General features: G+C 36.7%; 1 protein-coding gene and 1 long non-coding RNA gene across 5 annotated transcripts in view; one reads left to right on the top strand and one right to left on the bottom strand.

The window, feature by feature from the left end:
- LOC309609610 overlaps nucleotides 1-17,711 on the bottom strand; it is a 705,176-nt gene that overhangs the window by 249,926 nt on the left and 437,539 nt on the right. The gene's annotated exons all lie outside the window — the stretch shown is intronic.
- The window catches only part of SLC16A7 (solute carrier family 16 member 7), a 171,879-nt gene that overhangs the window by 21,408 nt on the left and 132,760 nt on the right, over nucleotides 1-17,711 (top strand). For 2 of the 4 annotated variants that reach the window (XM_082351257.1, XM_082351261.1), the window contains exon 1: nucleotides 145-15,866. The exons of the other annotated variants lie outside the window; for them this stretch is intronic. The gene's annotated coding sequence lies outside the window, so the exon portion shown is untranslated. Of the gene's footprint in view, nucleotides 1-144; nucleotides 15,867-17,711 lie in introns of those variants that run through there. 4 annotated transcript variants of the gene reach the window in all.

Here is a 17,711-nt window from a genome sequence, read left to right on the forward strand (position 1 = left end):
TATTCAATATATGTACACTTCTCATCCATCATTATTAATGTACTCATAAAATGCTACTTGGCTTTGGACAGGCACTAGCCTCCAAACTATAGTCTGTTCAGGGAATGCCTAAATTCAGAATTTTCCAAACTTATTTGATTACAGATGCCATTTTTGAACAGAATTTCACAGCGTTGGAATTTAATGGAACACCATTGAGAAAATATTTCCTTGAGGAAAAGACCTAGGTGTTTAAACGAAATAGAATTTTGAAAGTATTATTCATAAAGTCATGCCTGTGCCTGAAGAGTAACTGAATTTGGATTTCATTTTCATAGTTCAAACATGTGATATATTCTCAGGTATTTTACGGTGCATATCAAAGTAGGTAGCCACTGTCCCTGTTTTCATAATAACACTACCAACATCAAAATCACATGGGTTGGGCTTCCCTGGTGGTGCAGTGGTTAAGAATCCGCCTGCCAATGCAGGGGACACGGGTTCAAGCCCTGGTCCAGGAAGATCCCACATGCTGCGGAGCAACTAAGCCCGTGCGCCACAACTACTGAGCCTGCACTCTAGAGCCTGCGAGCCACAACTACTGAAGCCCGTGTGCCTAGAGCCCGTGCTCTGCAACAAGAGAAGCCACTGCAATGAGAAGCCGGTGCACCGCAACGAAGAGAAGCCCCCGCTCACCGCAACTAGAGAAAGCCCACGTGCAGCAACGAAGAACCAACGCAGCCAAAAATAAATAAATAAAATAAATAAATTTATTAAAAAAAATCATATGGGTTACTAGGTCATATGGGTTACTAAAATTTTTATATTAATATAACAATAATAAAAGCAAAATAATGTATGGAATTATTGAGGTGGGGAATTAATTGTTGAGACCCGGGCTCTGGCCTAACCTATTTTAAATAATTTAAATATAACTTCATTATTAGGGAGCTAAATGAACACTTCTCATGTGAGGTCACTATGGTTACTTTGTTTATTATTCATAGAATCACTCTGCCTTCCCAAACCTTGAGGTTTTAATCATTAGAAAACCATTTATTTTACTGACATCTGGTTCCCTTATTTCTATGGATTGCCACATCATACATAGAGGCATTCTAAAATTTTGAACGCCTTTGCTAAAAGCTCTTAAATGAAATATAGCTTTATTTTACTATTGTTAAGTAACTGACCAAATTTTGTGCAATCCTTGAGGGTTTTGTGGGGTTTTTTTTTTTCTTTTTTTGCTTCACAGGAAACAAAGACATTTACTGTGTATTGCAGAAATATTAAGAAAAAAAAATATTGGAACTATTCCCTGACATCTGTAACCCATTTTATCTTTCCTTTTACAGCTATAGCATTATAGCTTGTGGCCATGTCACTGAGTTGCTTAATTATCAATACCATTTATATGCTTATCTGCTAAATAGACTTCATAGATTTCCTTAAACACACGACTCAGCATCCCTAGATCATTTTTCTCACCATATTCTAAAGCTTTATTCCATATATTACATACTCAAACATTTGTTAAACTACATGGCTAACCAACATAGATTGCTATGTTATTTTATACAATAGATTTAAAAATACAGATGCTTAGTATTTTTTTGCTAATTGTGTTTCCATGTAAGCTCATTCCATCTTTTCTAGCATGACTGAGACCAATGAAATTAAAAATATTGTTGTACTCAATAATGGGGTTAAAAGATGAGTAAAAGTCACCTGCATTCAAGCCCACAACAAGGCTTCGTAAATTTTGACTAATGTTTGCCGGTCTACGGAAACAGCACACTGGACTTTCCTTCCACATTTCCTGTACCCTTCAAGGAAGGGTGAAAATAAAGATTATGCAAAAACTAATTCTTTGACAGTAGAACGTTCCCCTCCAAGTCTAAAATGCATGACAGTTAACAGTACTAATTTTTCAGTAATCACACCCTTATTGTGTGTGATCTTCCTTTCTTAGTAGTGCCTCTGGTAATTAAGTACACATAGATATTAAGGTCGAGATCTTCCAAAGAGAAATGGTTGACTCTTGACCACTGACACCATCATCCCCATCTTCCTACCCACAACTCACTTTTTTCTTGGTTTTGTGGGAGTCACCTATCTACAATGAAATTTTGGTATAATAAGTGATATCTTTGATAGTAGAAATGCTGTTTTACTGGAAGTTGGCTATGTTTTCTATGTAGAATTTTATGCTGATATAATTTTGTGATTTATATATATTTTTACCTGTTCCTATATATTACCATTTACAACACCTGATTATAAAGAAAATTTTCATGGAAATTTTATTTTATAAATTAAAAAAAAATTTTTCAACTACCCTAAAAACTCTACATGTTAGATGTATCTAAACTGAGCATTTAAAGTCATTGAGTGACTTCTTACTTAAACATGAAGATTTTACCAGATACTTTCTATTGAAGTGGGCATTTAACCTTTACCTAATCTGATTTGTGAGGTAAACCCTTCTCCTTTTCAGATTTGTAGGATTCAAACAAAGGCAAATTTAAATTGCAGACTTGTATTGAAGACTTCCAATTTTACACACTCTGTCTGTGTAAACTGAATCATTTACTCAGAGAAACTTAGAGGTTATTTAAGCACATTATTTCACCCCATGTATTAATCCTACTGAATCCATTAAAAGTGATTATCTAGCTTCAGTTGATTGCTTTGCAGGCATATAGTTACTTACCATCTTACAAGCAGCTCATATTTTTCTTAGCCAGCTTTGTTTGTTAGTAAGTTTATTTTAATATTAACCTGAGAGGGAAAGTGCCTGTGAATTTTATTAATCTATGAATTGGAAACATTCACACCAGAAAGGCAGATCTTTGGCTCCCTGCTGACAGATCCTGAGGGAATCTGTCCCTTTCCACAGCCCTAGTGAGGATAGCCATGTGTACATCACATGACGTGGGCTGAGTAAATCAGAAATGATGGGCGCTGGAGTTGTAAGAAATCAGTAACTCTGATCTAGTGGCTATGTTGGCACGTGTGCAAATAGAGGAAGCTGCCAGGCAGAGAGAACACAGAGCATATGCTCCAAAGAAGCAGTTACAATTACATTATCATAATGACTTTCATTTATTGAGCGCCTACTGTCTCAGGCACTGTCCTAAGCCCTTTACATGCGTTATCTTGTTTAATCCTATAAGAAAAGTAGTTACTACTTTTTTACAAAAAAAGGAACCAAGGCACTGAGACATTAAGTGACTCACCACAGTTCACAAAGTTAGTAAATAATAGAGATAATGTTTGAGACTAGACACTCTAACCTTAGATTCCACATTTTATCACTTAGATTATACTCAGCATCTGAACCCGTTCAGGGCCCTAAAGAGACAGAGGAGGCAGCTGCCTAACAACTCTACAGTTGAGTTCTGTGTTGATATTGTTTTGTTTTTTTTTCTCCCCTTTTCCTTAAGCTACACTGAGTGAATTTTGATTCCTTGCAGCCATAGATCCCTGCCCATGAAATGGATTTGATTATTCATGTTATTCTAGGTTTTGCCCGCATAAAGAACTCTGAGTGTTATAGATTCATTGCTGGGATTCTAGATGCAAAGCAGAACACATCAACTTGGAAATTATTTACTGCTTCATATAAAAACCCTTTTTTCTGAAAAGGTCCAAGTAACTACTGAATTTATAATGAGATGTGTTTATGAAAAATTTGCACATGAAAGCAGCACAACGTGGTCTGCATTGGAATTAATGTTAAGGATGCAGACATCAACCAAGTGGTCTTACCTATGGATTGAGAACAGTTTTCGCGATGTGGTGCTCAAGAAGTTATAACATTTCTCTTGGCTTTTTCATTAGTCAGGAACGTTGATGACGAAGGCCCTTCTAATCACTTCCTGTTCTCTGTTTTGCAAAAATATCTGTAATTTTACCACTATAAAAACAATATTGAATTAGACATGTGTGTCTTCTTCAGAAGGCACAGAAAACAGGAAATTGGCAAGAGAAAATGAATCAGAGCATGTGTAGCAGAGGAGAAAGTAGGAGGCAAACATTTGTGAGGAAGAGAAATCAAGTGTGCGATAAGAATACATCTCAGAAGGGAATCACATTGGATTATTGATCAGAACACAAAATTATGTACAAAAGTCCACCCCCTCCAAACTGGGAGATATATTTATAATATTTTGCTGTTAGTCATAATATTACTTTAAAAAAATTACCCTTCACACCAATGTCTGAGTTTATGGCCTTTCGTCGGCTTTCCTTAGCTATGCAGTTGGCCCACTGATTGTATTTACAAACCCAGCCCAAACATATTCTGGTTTTGCAGGCCAATCTGAATAGAGGCAGATGTAATTAGTCTCTGCCCAGGAGTCTAGGAAGTGGTGAGGCTAAGCTGGAATGGGGTGCCCCGTTACTGACAATTGTGTCCTCTAATATTTAATATGACTTGAATGTCCCATTCTCTGTGCAGATGTCTAACACTATTCACCGTGTACCAGAATTCCCAAGCTACTAATTGTTTTCCTCTCATTCTTAGATTACAAAGACCTTGAGAGGTGAAATCACGTCATAGTTTCTTGAGATCCACATACAGAGTGTTCCCCATTGTTTCTTTCTTTCTGACAGACTGAGTCAACTTCTAGAATCATTGGCCCTTACACTGCCTTGTCTGAGTGTGAGCAAACTATCACATGTTACTGTTTGGTATTTTGTGGTACTAATTGATAGCTAGTTTAAACTTTTTTTGAAGTTGTTTAGTATTGTTATTGTTTTACCATATGTCAGAATAAAAGTTCAACATTCCTTTAATGCTTCTCTTACAATTTGGTTAAAACTAAGACAGTGCAAATTAGACCATTTGGGTATGTGGTGTGAGTGCAGTTTTGTTTCAGTGTTGAAGGCACATAAACATCAGTTTTACAAATTTGTTTTATTAAAATATGAAAACTTTTTTTCTACATAGAAGCTAGGAAAGTATGATTTTTTTTTTTTTTATCCTGTCCATTTGGGGGAGGGTAAGGAAGTGGATGGTGCACAGAGAAATACCTATTCATGTTAATTCAGGGATGAAAATTTATCTTTGCTTTGAGGAAATTGCATTTTAGTTGTATTTTCAGTATTTCCTCATATGTTTATAACTTTATTTCCTTTACCATTCCATCCTCCAATCACACACGTCTTTATGTTCTCTGACTCTTCTGATTGAAGTAAATGTGAAATTAATGGCTTAGTCACCACATTCTACACTCAGAGTGAGAAGGTGGTATAAAGGTACTATGTGCCTCCCACGTATGTGTGCTCAAATAAGGTAAAGACAAATTGTTAAGTAAGCTAGAGAACTATCTTTTAATTAAGGATAAGCTAACATTAGAAGTATCTATTGAATTACGTGTTCAAACATAATGATCAACCTACTTATATGTTGCTAGGATGCTGTCCAAACCAGTATAATCTTCCTTCCAGGCTGAAAAGTATGTTGTTGTTCCCCTCTTACTCTTGGTGATTTAAAATAGAACACAGAAATTTGTCAAACATTTCAATCTAACCTACTCCATATATTGATAAGATAAATCAGGCTATAATTATTTTTTTCGGTCATCAAAGAGAATGAAGTACCTAAGTCTTTTATCCATTTTTCTATGTGATTATCTTTTTGTTGCTTACAGTCTTTATATATCCCATGTATTCTATATATATATATATAAATATTACAGATACCTTCCTTCAAATTAAGGCTTTCTTTTTCATTTTCTGTATAGTGTCTTTTGACAAATGGTTCTGAATTTTAATAGCTGAATTTATCAGTTATTTTCATCCTTTTTTGCTAGTTTGTTTAATCTATTACTCCTTGCTTAATACATCCCTTCCTGACCCCAAGGTCATAATGATACTATCGTAAATGTCCCTCAGTACTGTCCAATAGACCTTTCTGCACTGGTGGAAATATTTCATACCTGGCACTGCCCAATGTGGTAGCCACTAACCACATGTTACTTTTGAGTACTTGAAATGTGAACAATGCGACTGAGGAGCTAAATTTTAAAATTTAATTTCAATTAATTTACATATAAATTTAAATAGCCCCGTGTGGCTGTTGACTATTGTATTGGCTAGCTGAGCTATGGCTTTGTTTTATCATGAAGGGTGATTCACCTTATGTTCATTTTTCTGCAGGGTGTGAGGGGAAAACCTAGGGTCATATTTTCCCATATGGATGACCAGTTGGCCTAGAACAACAGTTTTTTCCTACTGATTGATAATACCAGTTTTGAAATAAAAATAAATTATGTGTGTGCGTGTGTGTGTGTTTCCTGGCTTTCTGTTGTGTTCCCTGATGAATTTATCTACCCTGGTACCTGTGCCTCTCACTGTCAGGCACCAAAGCTTTATAATAAGCCTTGATATTTAGTCATGCTCTTCCCACTCCTTTGGTTCTATTTCAGAAATGACTTTGCCATTCTAGGCCTTGGATCTTTCAATACATTTTAGACTCAGGTTTTCAAGTAAAAAAAAAATGGCATTTTTCATTGCATTTGAATCAATACATCTACTTGGCATTTTTATGATATTGAAACTTTCAATTCATGAGCGTGATTTATCTCTATTCATTCAGTTCTTCTTTCACGGGCTCCATTTGTTTTTAATCTATAAAGGATTTGGCATATTTTGTTGTATTTTAAAGGAAGAACTATATGTTGAAGATACTATGTCTGTTGTCTTTTTAAAACCACATATTCAAATCTCTCAAACGGGTAACATTAAGTATGATGTTACAGATTTTTGTTTAGTTTTTTGTTGTTTTTATAGATAGCAGATTGAGGAATTTTTCTTCAATTTTTAGTTTGGTAGAATTTTGAGATGATTTTAAAATTTTTCCTTTATTGTGGTGAATTACAGTAATTGGTTTTAAAATATTTATTATTTCTCTTTTGGCCCTCAGGTATTCAGAATTGAATTAAAAACTAATCATAATCTTTAGGTTGTGACATGCTCTCATCATTCATAGCTATGTTTAATTATTTGTTAACATAATGAAAACTAATGAACCCACCAACGAATTCAAGAATTAGAATATTAACAAAAATGTAAACTTACCTATGTGCATCTCCCTGGTCTCATTCTTTGATACTTATCCACCCATCCCCCAACCCCTTCCCAGAGCTAACCACTATTAGAAGTTTTGTATTTATTATTCATTTGCTTTCTTTTTCTTTTGTTCGGTTTTAGTAAGTTATATTTGGGCAAAAGTTTTTTTTTTTTTTTTAATGTTTATTTCTTGTACAATTCTTCGTGGTCTCTTACTGTTTAATTATATTTTAATCCTTTTCTGTTTAAAGCATACTCAATTTATATTTTCTGGTTGATAATTTTGCTATCTAATGTATTTATGGACCAGATTCTACTATCTGTAGTTTCTCCTGGTTCTTGCTTAATAATGCCTTGCAAATGAATATTACTTGGATCTTCATCATGCAAGAATTATTTGAAGCTTGGACTAAGCTGGATTTTTAGTTGAGAGAATTTGTATTTCCTTTTTCCAGGGCCTGGGACATTACCCAATACTATAAACTGTTTTTAGATGTTTGAACCACCTTGATAGTACGAAATTGGAGGGCAAAGTCATGTGAGGGATTACTGTTGGTTATGAATCCTCAGGTGATATTTTTTGTTCCCTGTCACCAGTGCCAAATTTAGAGGCAGACTGGTTCCTTTGCAGTTGCCAGCAGTGTGTAGTGTGTGCGTCTGTGTGTGTGTGTCTGTGTGTGTGTAGCATTGCAAACTTGCAAACTTATTTCTGGTACAATGACGGTACAGTTTTATTGGGTCACAGGAGGGAGTATCACCTTTTAGACTTTCCATCTCTGGCTGACCTTGGGCCTTGTGATCTATTGCAACTCTTTGGGCTGTAAAACCCCAAGTCCAAGTCTACTTAGTTGATCAAATGTCCCAAGAGGAAACCTGAATAAAGTACTCTTCTTAACCACTTGGTTTCCACTTTCAGTTAGTTTCGTTTTCTGGATGTTTCTTACTTTCTTCTAGTTTTCCTGTTTTATGTACAATTTTTTAGTTGCTTTCAATGGAGGGATTTTTATACCATAAAGGACAGAGACTTGCACAAATTAACTCAAGTTGGAAACACAGGGGATTTTCTTGCAGCCTAATTTCAGGAAGTATAGTTAGATCTGACTGGAAGAGGAATGCAGCCCTGATCTTCCCCCATGGCCTACCGATTTTCCTTTCTGTGGCAGTGCTAAATGACCTCACACTTCTAGTGTCCAACACCATCCAACTGACTCAGTCTTTCCATGTATCACCTCAAATTCTTGAGATAGAAGATAAAATTGTCTTCGCCTCACCTATAGATGGTAGTATGGTGGTATACTATCTAAGGACAGCATGCCACAATGGTTAGAGCTTGGGTTCTGCAGCTAGACTGGCTGGATTTGAAGCTCAGCTCCAAATCTTGCTAGCCTTGTAATCTTGGGAAACTTCCTGTGACTCAATTTCTTCATCTGTAAATGGGGATGATAATAATATTCCCTACCTCACAGTTGTAATGAGGGTTAAATGAGTGACTGCATGTGAAGAGTAAAGAGCAAGAGCCTTGGATATAGTGGCTACTCAATAAGTATTAGTTATTTCTTTCTCCTTCTCACTCGATGTAAGCCCTGGTCTAATTGGCTATAGCCTGGGGTTAGGATCATGTGGTACCTAGGTATGTTCTACCTAGCAGGTCTACCTAGGTATGTTCCTTTATCATCATTGAGAAGCAGACTGAAAGAAAGGAAGGCAGTAGCAAATGTGCCTAATATAGATTGGTGAAATAGAAGCAAAACAATTTGTCAGTTTGGGAAAAATATTTTTTAATATAGTTTGCTTTATATAAAAAATATACTTGAATGGTAGAATTGTTACCTAAAGAGACAGTTTTTTTTTTTAAATTGGTGTATAGTTGCTTTACAGTGTTGTGTTAGTTTCTGCTGTACAGCAAAGTGAATCAGCTCTATGTATACATATATCCCCTCTTTTTTGGATTTCCTTCCCATTTAGATCACCACAGAGCATTGAGTAGAGTTCCCTGTGCTCTACAGTAGGTTCTCATTAGTTATCTATTTTATACATAGTAGTATATATATGTCAATCCCAATCTCCCAATTCATCCCAACCCCCCTTTCTCCCCTTGGTGTCCATACATTTGTTTTCTATGTCTGTGTCTTTATTTCTACTTTGCAAATAGGTTCATCTGTACCATATTTCTAGATTCCACATATATGAATTAATATACGATATTTTTCTCTTTCTGACTTACCTCACTCTGTATGACAGTCTCTAGTCATATATACAGTGGAATATTACTCAGCCATTAAAAGGAAAGAAATTGGGGCATTTGTAGAGGGACAGATGTATTTAAAAAATTACATTGACTGAGCTATATTATGTTACACCTGGAAATTTTCCTGTTGCAATTAATCATATGCTTATTGACAATCTGCTGTGTATGAAACACTATATTATATGGGAGGAGCAAAAAGGAGGTAAAAGCAGAATATGTTAGTAGGTGTAATTACAGATTATAGGGGTAGAATCATGAGCATTTTACAGAAGAAAGTGTCATTCTTTTCCTAAATATTTCCAGGAAAACCTTAAATATTTCAAGGAATCATATTCACTGTCCTTTTAAGTTCCTCAGGTTTCTTTGTTTTTTGGCTTTTTTTTTTTTTTGATTGCTTTGTTTGTTTCTTAAGAGAAGAGCATGTAACATAAAAGTGAAGGTCTGGACTCAACCTAATTCCCCACAGATTAGTACATGCAGGTATGTTCTGGGTTATTTCCAGGCCCTTGGTAACTTAAAAATGAATAAATAAAACTAACCATGATTTCATTTGTACAGTCTTTTACGATCAACCCAGTGTTTTCATTGATTCATCTCGTTAATTCAGTGAGGTGGATCAATGCGATAATTCTCTCCATTTTACGGATGAATACAACTGAGGGACTGTAAGTGACTCACAGTCACATAACAGATACGCAGGAGAAAGAGCCTGACTCAAACATAGGAGTTCCTGCTGCTTGCCAGCAACCAGTCCTGTCACAGAAATGAATATACTGCTGGCAGTGTGTTAGAGGGTGCTCCTGAGCTCAGAATTTTGCCTCTGGATTCAGGCTCACAGCTGATGACAACTTGGTCAGATTGAAAAACAGGGAAAGCAAGTCTGGTAAAAGCAAAAGGGATATAAATTGGAACAAGGACAGTTTTAACTCCTTTGACACTGAATAAAACATGTTTAAACTTTCCATCTGAATATATGTTATATGGGAGTTCAGTGTGTACCAACAAGAGACTTTGTTCTTATAACATTTATAAATGTTATTTAATATTGGTTTTTTTCTAGTCTCAAGAACATGGAGAGAAGTGCTTGAAAGTACTTGACCTTTAAATGCAGAGTGTATAAATTAATTCATGTTATTACTTCAGCTGAGTTATCTTGTAAATAAAACTTTTCCCTCATTAAAAAGGAAGCCAATCTTGCAATTCCCCATAGGTCTCATATCACTTACACCATGCTGTGCTTCATACATTGACCTGGAACCCAAGAGAATTTATGCACAGTTCGTGATTTAAACCAGAAGTAATTTCCTGTGGCATTATGTCACAACATCAACTACGGAACCAAAATCCATTCTTTTTTTGTTTCATTAGAAAAATTTAAATAAATTCCTTCAGAAGTTCATAAAATTTGATAGGCCACTGTTTAGAGTTCTTGCACTGTATAAAGTGCAAATCCATTTCTTATGTAAACCGTGTTATCATGCAGTTATCTATATATGTGAGTGTACCAATCTTTTGATTTTTATTTATTTATCTTTACGTCTGATGTTTGTCATTAATTTTTCTAGAGAGAAACTTTAGCTTCCTGAGGAAAAACTTCTTACCTTGAAGTAATGAAATATTTTTGCTCACAAAGCTTCAGAGAAAGTAAGATTAAATATGGGGACTTTCTCTGGATAAATTTGTCATCTTTAATCAGTTCCTGCTCTTTTTTTACATTTTTGTACATTTAGACAATCTCCCTCCCTGCCTTGGTCTTTTTCCCAGACTTTGCTTTTTCTATCACCTAACACTGTTTATTTCCAAAACCTCTGCTGTTTTTCTTTCCTTGCTCATAATTTCAGTGACATGTCTGTCTTCAGAGTTTCAGCTCCGCCCTCTAAGCTGGTGGTTTCTGAGCCTACAGCCCTTACCCTGACTGATCCCTTGCTGCAGTCCTGCATGGCCATTGCCTGTATGATGTTCTTCCATTCATACTGTGCCAGTATTGCAAATCCATTAATATCCACCCAGTCTTCCACACTGGGAACACAAGGTCCTTCTTGACATTTCTTACCATCTAGTACAACCACATTTTCATCAAACCCTTAAGACTCAAGCTATATCCTTGAATCCAACATTTCTTCCCATTCTTGTTGCCACTGCTTTAGTCGGTAACTTTACCATCTTCTACCTGAACTACTCCGCAGTTCTTCCCTGCACTTTGTAATTCTCCTCATTGCCCTCAAAGCAATTTTACTGAAAAACACATCTGATCATATCTTTCTCATGCTTAAAAACCTATAGAGACCTCCCTTTACTGTTGTGATCCTTAGCTTTCCTTTTGCTGTCAAGCACCATCGTATGTTTCCAGTCTCGATTCCTGCTCCTTCTGAACAAGCATCCAATGATTCAGGACCATCGTTTGCTACATCAGGAATCATACCTTTGAACATTCTGCTCTTTGTATCTGAAATGACTTATTCTTCTTCTCCAACTGAATGTCTTTCATGCCTCAGTTCAATTCTCATTTCCTCTGTGAAATCATGCCAGAGTCCCATAGGAAGCATTTATTGCTTTCATAGGAACTTAATCTACCCCTGCTGTAGCTTTTATCACATTTGACTGTAATTATATGCTTATATGTCTATCTCCTCCACTATGTAGTGAGGAGAAAAACACATCATTTCTTTGTGTGTGTGTGTATATTTTAACCCAGCACCTAGCTTAGGGCCTACCATATGGCATGTCCTCAGTAAATAATAACTGAATAAATAAATGAATCAATTAATTAATGTCCCACCCAGCATTCAGATTAAATTTTCCCATACTTAGGTTAGAGATATAAATAACTTTTTAAGACTACATTGATTCTCAAAAGACTCTTCTCTATCTTCATTTATATAACAATTTGTTTGTTAGTTGGTCTACTTACCTATTTATCTGTCTTAGCTCAGGCTGTTATAATAAAATACCATAAACAGGTGGCTTAAACAACAGACAATTATTTCTCACAAATCTGGAAGCTGGGAAGTCCAAGATCAAGGTGCTGGCTAATTTGATTTCTGGCATGAGCCCTGTTCCTGGCTTGCAGATGGCCATTGTCTTGCTGTGTCCTCCCATGATGCATGCACACGTGTGACTGAGATTGGGAGCTGGAGCAGGAAAGGGAGAGGGAATAGATAGATATGGTTTTCTGGTCTCTTCTTATAGGGGCACTAATCCCATCCTGAGGACCACCCCACCCATGACCTCATCTAACCCTAATTGCCTCCTAGTGGTTCTACCTCCTAATATCCTCACATTGGGAATTTGGGGGGAACAGAGACATTCAGTCCATAACATTTTTCATCTAACTGTATCTATCTGTCTCCATTTCAGCATTATACAGTGATAGAACAATACTTGGAGAACTCAGATTTCTCAAATGATAATCAAATTTTCTATCCAGAAGCTATATGCTTAACTATTAAAATGATATGCTCTTCTCGTACTTGTTTAAAATATTATATTATGACCAGTGTACCTATTACATATTAAACTACAAAAATTATCTACTCATAAGTAATAAAATGAAAGAAAATAAATTCATTTTTATGAGCAACTTTAAAATGGAAGTAGTTGATGGTATTTATAAGTTGTTGCTATAAAAACCTTCTGCTACAAAGCATTTAAGAATGTGTGCCTATGTAGAATTTCTTCAACTTCAAATTTTATTGTCATTTCCCAAATATGCTTATATGCCTTTCTGCATCCAAACTTTTGATCTCTGAATTTAGTATATTTTCTTTTGCAGTCTGTATCTATTAATATTTAGCCTGTCCTTCAAGGGCAGTTCAAATTCCACCCTTTTCAATACTGCCTATCCTGATGACCCTAGCTAGAATAATCTGTTTTCCCTTTTGAATTTTCATAGCATTCCCTGATTGAATAATGTTTTTGGAACTCATATATTATCTTACTTTTCAACTTTCTATGCATTGCATGTAAACTTTCTGAAGAAAAACATGTTTACACCTTTCTATGCTATGCAATAGTCACTAAAGTGTCATACACCGTAGGCCCAAATCATCAATTGTTGAAACAAGGGACAAAGGAGTGAGAACTGGATTAACTTTGTGGGAATTGTGATACCTCATGGCTCTCCCAGACTTCTCTTTTTATACACCACTGATACTCCAGCAGAATGATGGCTCCCTGCTGTGGTCTCTTTCCTTGACGGGGTGCATTTCCTCTTTGGGAAGCTCATAGTCCTTGCTTTACCTTGAACGTTATTATGCTTAACATCAAGTGGCATATATTGGTTCACTAGTGGAACACTCAAAATATGAGCAGATTTTCTGCCTTTCATAGGTTAAAATGTAATACAGAACATTCTTCAGATAGCAGTATTTTGACACAGTTGGAAGATAATACTTAAGAAGCACTGTTTACCAGTGTTATGAAAATTAGCACCCTGCTAAACCTCTTCGGAGCTGTTTCCTTATCTGCAAAAGGCAGGTGGTGAAACCTCTCTTAGCAGGATTGTTACAGCTGTTGAAAGAAACACACATAGAGGTTACTTGGCTTATACTGGGTGCTCCAAATAAGTCAGCTCCTTTCTCCCAACTAATGGCTATGGACTAAACAGTGAAAATGATTCTTACTTAGCATAGAATCAGCTAGCACTATGAGAAAACTTAACATAGTAGTTTTGTTACCTCGAGTTTTGAAAGTTATGTTTATGGAATATACATGCATTTAATCTTCAATGATTTTTTCATGATAACTGTTTCGTAATAAACTTGTAAGATCAGAATTGCATCTTTCCAGGTGCTAGTTAAACATTAAGCTAATTCTCTGATAAGAGGATTAAATGATTAAAATCAGTGGTTTCTTGGTATCCATGAGGGAAAGCCTTCAATTTCCTTTTTGTCAAATCACATATTTAGAAACTAAATATATAAGACATTTGTTTCGAGGACAAATAGCTGGGAAATTTGATTGTATGTGTATTGTATCCTTTTTCAATAGAAGATATTTATAGCTATGTATTAATTACTTAGGTAGTCAGTTTATTTTTGGTTAAAATTCAAAATTAGAAATTTTGAATTCAGACTAGTTTTAAGGTTGAGGGTGAGGTAGAGAGTGATGGAAACGTGTTTTCATGCTGCATCAGTTTGGCTTCCTGAAGAGTCTGACATACTACAAGGCTATTTCTTCAGCTTTTATTAGGAATTGGATTTATTTTCTTCCTGAGTTTAGGCTCATAGCTCAGGCAAAGACATAAGCTCTTCTGCTGCTAGAACAGGTCTTTGGGAAGAAAATACATTCCATTCTGTGCTTTTGTTTATAGCAAAATGTCAAGTCAGTTACCTACTGAACACAAACCTCAAGAATTCTGGGATCTCAAACTTGAAATAGATGGACACATCTGCCAGGAGAAGAAAATTGGTACTGGATTCGACAAGGCCTAGTAACGCAGTGTTATATTTAGATTCAGATAGCCAACAGGAAACATTATGGTTCATGCTATTATGTATTATTGTATATAACTGCCTCGTTGATCCAGTTAAAACATATATTGAGTTCTCTACATGTTCAAAGCACTGTTCTACATAGAGGTTCTCGGGAAAGTAAATATAAAGAAAACCTGATTCATGACTGTAAGGAGGTTAAGTCAGTGTGTGTGTATTTGTGTGCATGTTTATATGTGTGGGTGGGGGAAGGTAGGTCAGGGATAGGGAGAATTAAAAAGGCAAATAAATGACTATAGTGTAATGTAAGTTACAGAGAAAGATACACAAGAGAGAGAAACAGATCTGAGAAGGGAGGAGTCACATTTTGATGGGAAGGTACCCTTGCATCTGCGCCTTAGAGGTAAACAGGGTGAGTGAGAGATGCACCAGCAGAGGGAAGGCTGGGGCCTAAGTACAAAGGCCAGGAAGGAAAGGGTTGAATTCATTGAACTTCATTGTAGGCTATGTGGATGGGAGTAAAATGGATTAAAGCTACATGGTAGAATTTGGTATTATTTCACTATGAGAGACGTTAGATTTAACAGAGTGTGATTTTAAATTTGTAACCTAAAGTGGAAAAGGGAGGGAATCATGTTTCCAACCCTGATCTTCTTTAGATTCTTTAAACCAGTCTGGGTTTCTCAGCCTCAGTATTATGGGTATCTTGGATTGGATAATCCCTTTTATAAGGATGTTTAGAGGCAACCCTGGCCTCAACCCAGGACTGGGATTAAGGGAGGCAAGGGAGGCATGTAAGCCATGATTTTAAGGAGGCACTCACTCCCAGGGCCCTGTGAGCTTTAATCTTGTGTCTGGGTGACCCTAAGGGTGAGTGAGTGCCTCCTTAAATTTTGAGCCCCAGGCACCTCCCATGCCTGCCACAGTCCTGGCACTGCCTCCATCCACTAGAAGCCAGTAACACCCTCCCAGTTGTGACAGCCAAATAAGTCTCCAAAAACCTCCCAGGTTAAGAAACACTGCAGTCTTAACTGGAATAACTCAGCAGATTTCTTTTCCATTTGTAAAATGCCAAGAGGAGCAGCCAGCAGTGTGATGGAATTCAACTGAAAGGTAGCAGCTAAATACAGGTACAGTTTGGGCTGAGACACACTGGGGGAGTAAGATTTGAAGAGAGAGCTGTGGGAAGAAGCTGCTGTGATTAATGGGCTGATAGGCATTGGCATTAGGAAGAGACAAGGGTTTGTATGAAAGTTACCTGAAGGTGAAGGATCCATTCTGCTGTTAATAATATACCTGACTTCTAGGCCTTGGCTGCACTGAAGAATAATAATTCTGCTGTCAATCTTGGGGTCAATATGACAAGACTTCCAAGTATGTTTTCCTGGTGCTCATACAAATGCTCAAAAAAAGTCTACAGCGTGCTTGCACTTTATTTTCTTTTTACAAAATTAGGCTGTCTTCTTGGTTAATACGTCACTGTGCTTATATTTGCTGTTATCAATTCTACTCTATTCTGTTTTCTTGGGCTCTGGGGAAGCTGTGGCACTTGGTATTGTGCAGTTTGTGCAGCGTGGTTGCTAAGATTGCAGATACATCAGACCCTAGTGGACTACTAACCATATGAGTTACTATGAGATCACAAAGGCACGTAATATTGTGTGTATTTTCATGGTAGGGGTTAAATACAAGTGATATGGTTAATTAATGTTTAGCAATAGAGTTTAAAGCCTGAAATTCCAGGTGTCTCACATTCAATAATGTGTCAACAGCACATAGCTCCATATATTTTTGTGGCACTTAACCACAAAAGTTGGTATGTGATAATAATAACAACAGTTGAGTTTTATAGCTCACTAACATCTACCAAGTAGTGTCCTATGTGTTTTATTTGCATTTATTGTTCCAATAACCTTTGGTGGTGGCTAATATTATCTCCATTTTATGGATACTGGAAACTAAACTTAACCAGTTTCATTAACTTGCCCACAGTCATACGGTTAGGATCACTTGATTCCAGATCTGCCAACTCCTGAGTACATGTTCTTAAATATTGCTTCAGGGCTGCCTGTAAATGACCTTGTAGGTTGTGCAGGGCACAACTCCAGGTGTCCGCATACGCATTGTACACATTGTGAGTGCTCCAAGACTGTCCTGGTAGGTGCACACACAAAGAAGTGAATTCTAATGCTTTTAAGTGTTATTTACTTTTACATTTTTATTGCATGGTATACAGTGAGAGATGGGAACCTGGGCAGGGATTTCTTTCCCTCCCTCCCTCCTTCCTTTCTCCCTTCCCCCCTTCCCCCCTTCCTTCCTTTCTCCCTTCCTTCCTCCCTTCCTTCCTTCCTTCCTTCCTCCTTTCTTTCCAGCAAGGACATGCCTGGATGTAAATTCCATTGAGGAAAGGAGGGAATTCAACTAAAAGGTTGTTTCTTGCCTATTGTTATTTCCCATATTCTAGTGCAGCTAATGCTCTTAGGAGAATGAAACTACCCCTTTAGAAGTCCTCCTTCAGGTAGTGTTAGTGAAAATCGTATAATGCCACCCATTCTTTTTCTGAGGCCTGAGGCTAGAATATTCTCTCACTATTATTTATTATTGTCATGGAGCCATTAGCTTTTGCCATTAGAAGCTATACTTATACGAAAGGTGTTACAGCTGGATATATGTGCTCCAAATTCTCATTACATGCTGCTGACCTCTCCCTATAAATCTCAGCTTGGAGTTATCAGCCTTCTACTTGTTGGCTCTAATTGGAAAGTTCTCTGCTATATCCAGGTACAGAATGTACTATCAGAGCTTGAATTTCTGCCCCTTATTAACATTGCCTTTGTGACTTATTTCCTCAATTCTCTTTCCATTGGCAATCCGGCTGAAACAAATTCCTCAGTTTTATATACAAAGTGAGCTTGTGATAGAACACATTACAAATCATGCAGTGCAATAAATGAGAGCACAGTCTAATACTTTTA

Source organism: Balaenoptera borealis, assembly GCF_965194805.1.
Source record: "Balaenoptera borealis genome assembly, chromosome: 13".
In the NCBI taxonomy this organism is placed as follows: Eukaryota; Metazoa; Chordata; class Mammalia; order Artiodactyla; family Balaenopteridae; genus Balaenoptera; species Balaenoptera borealis.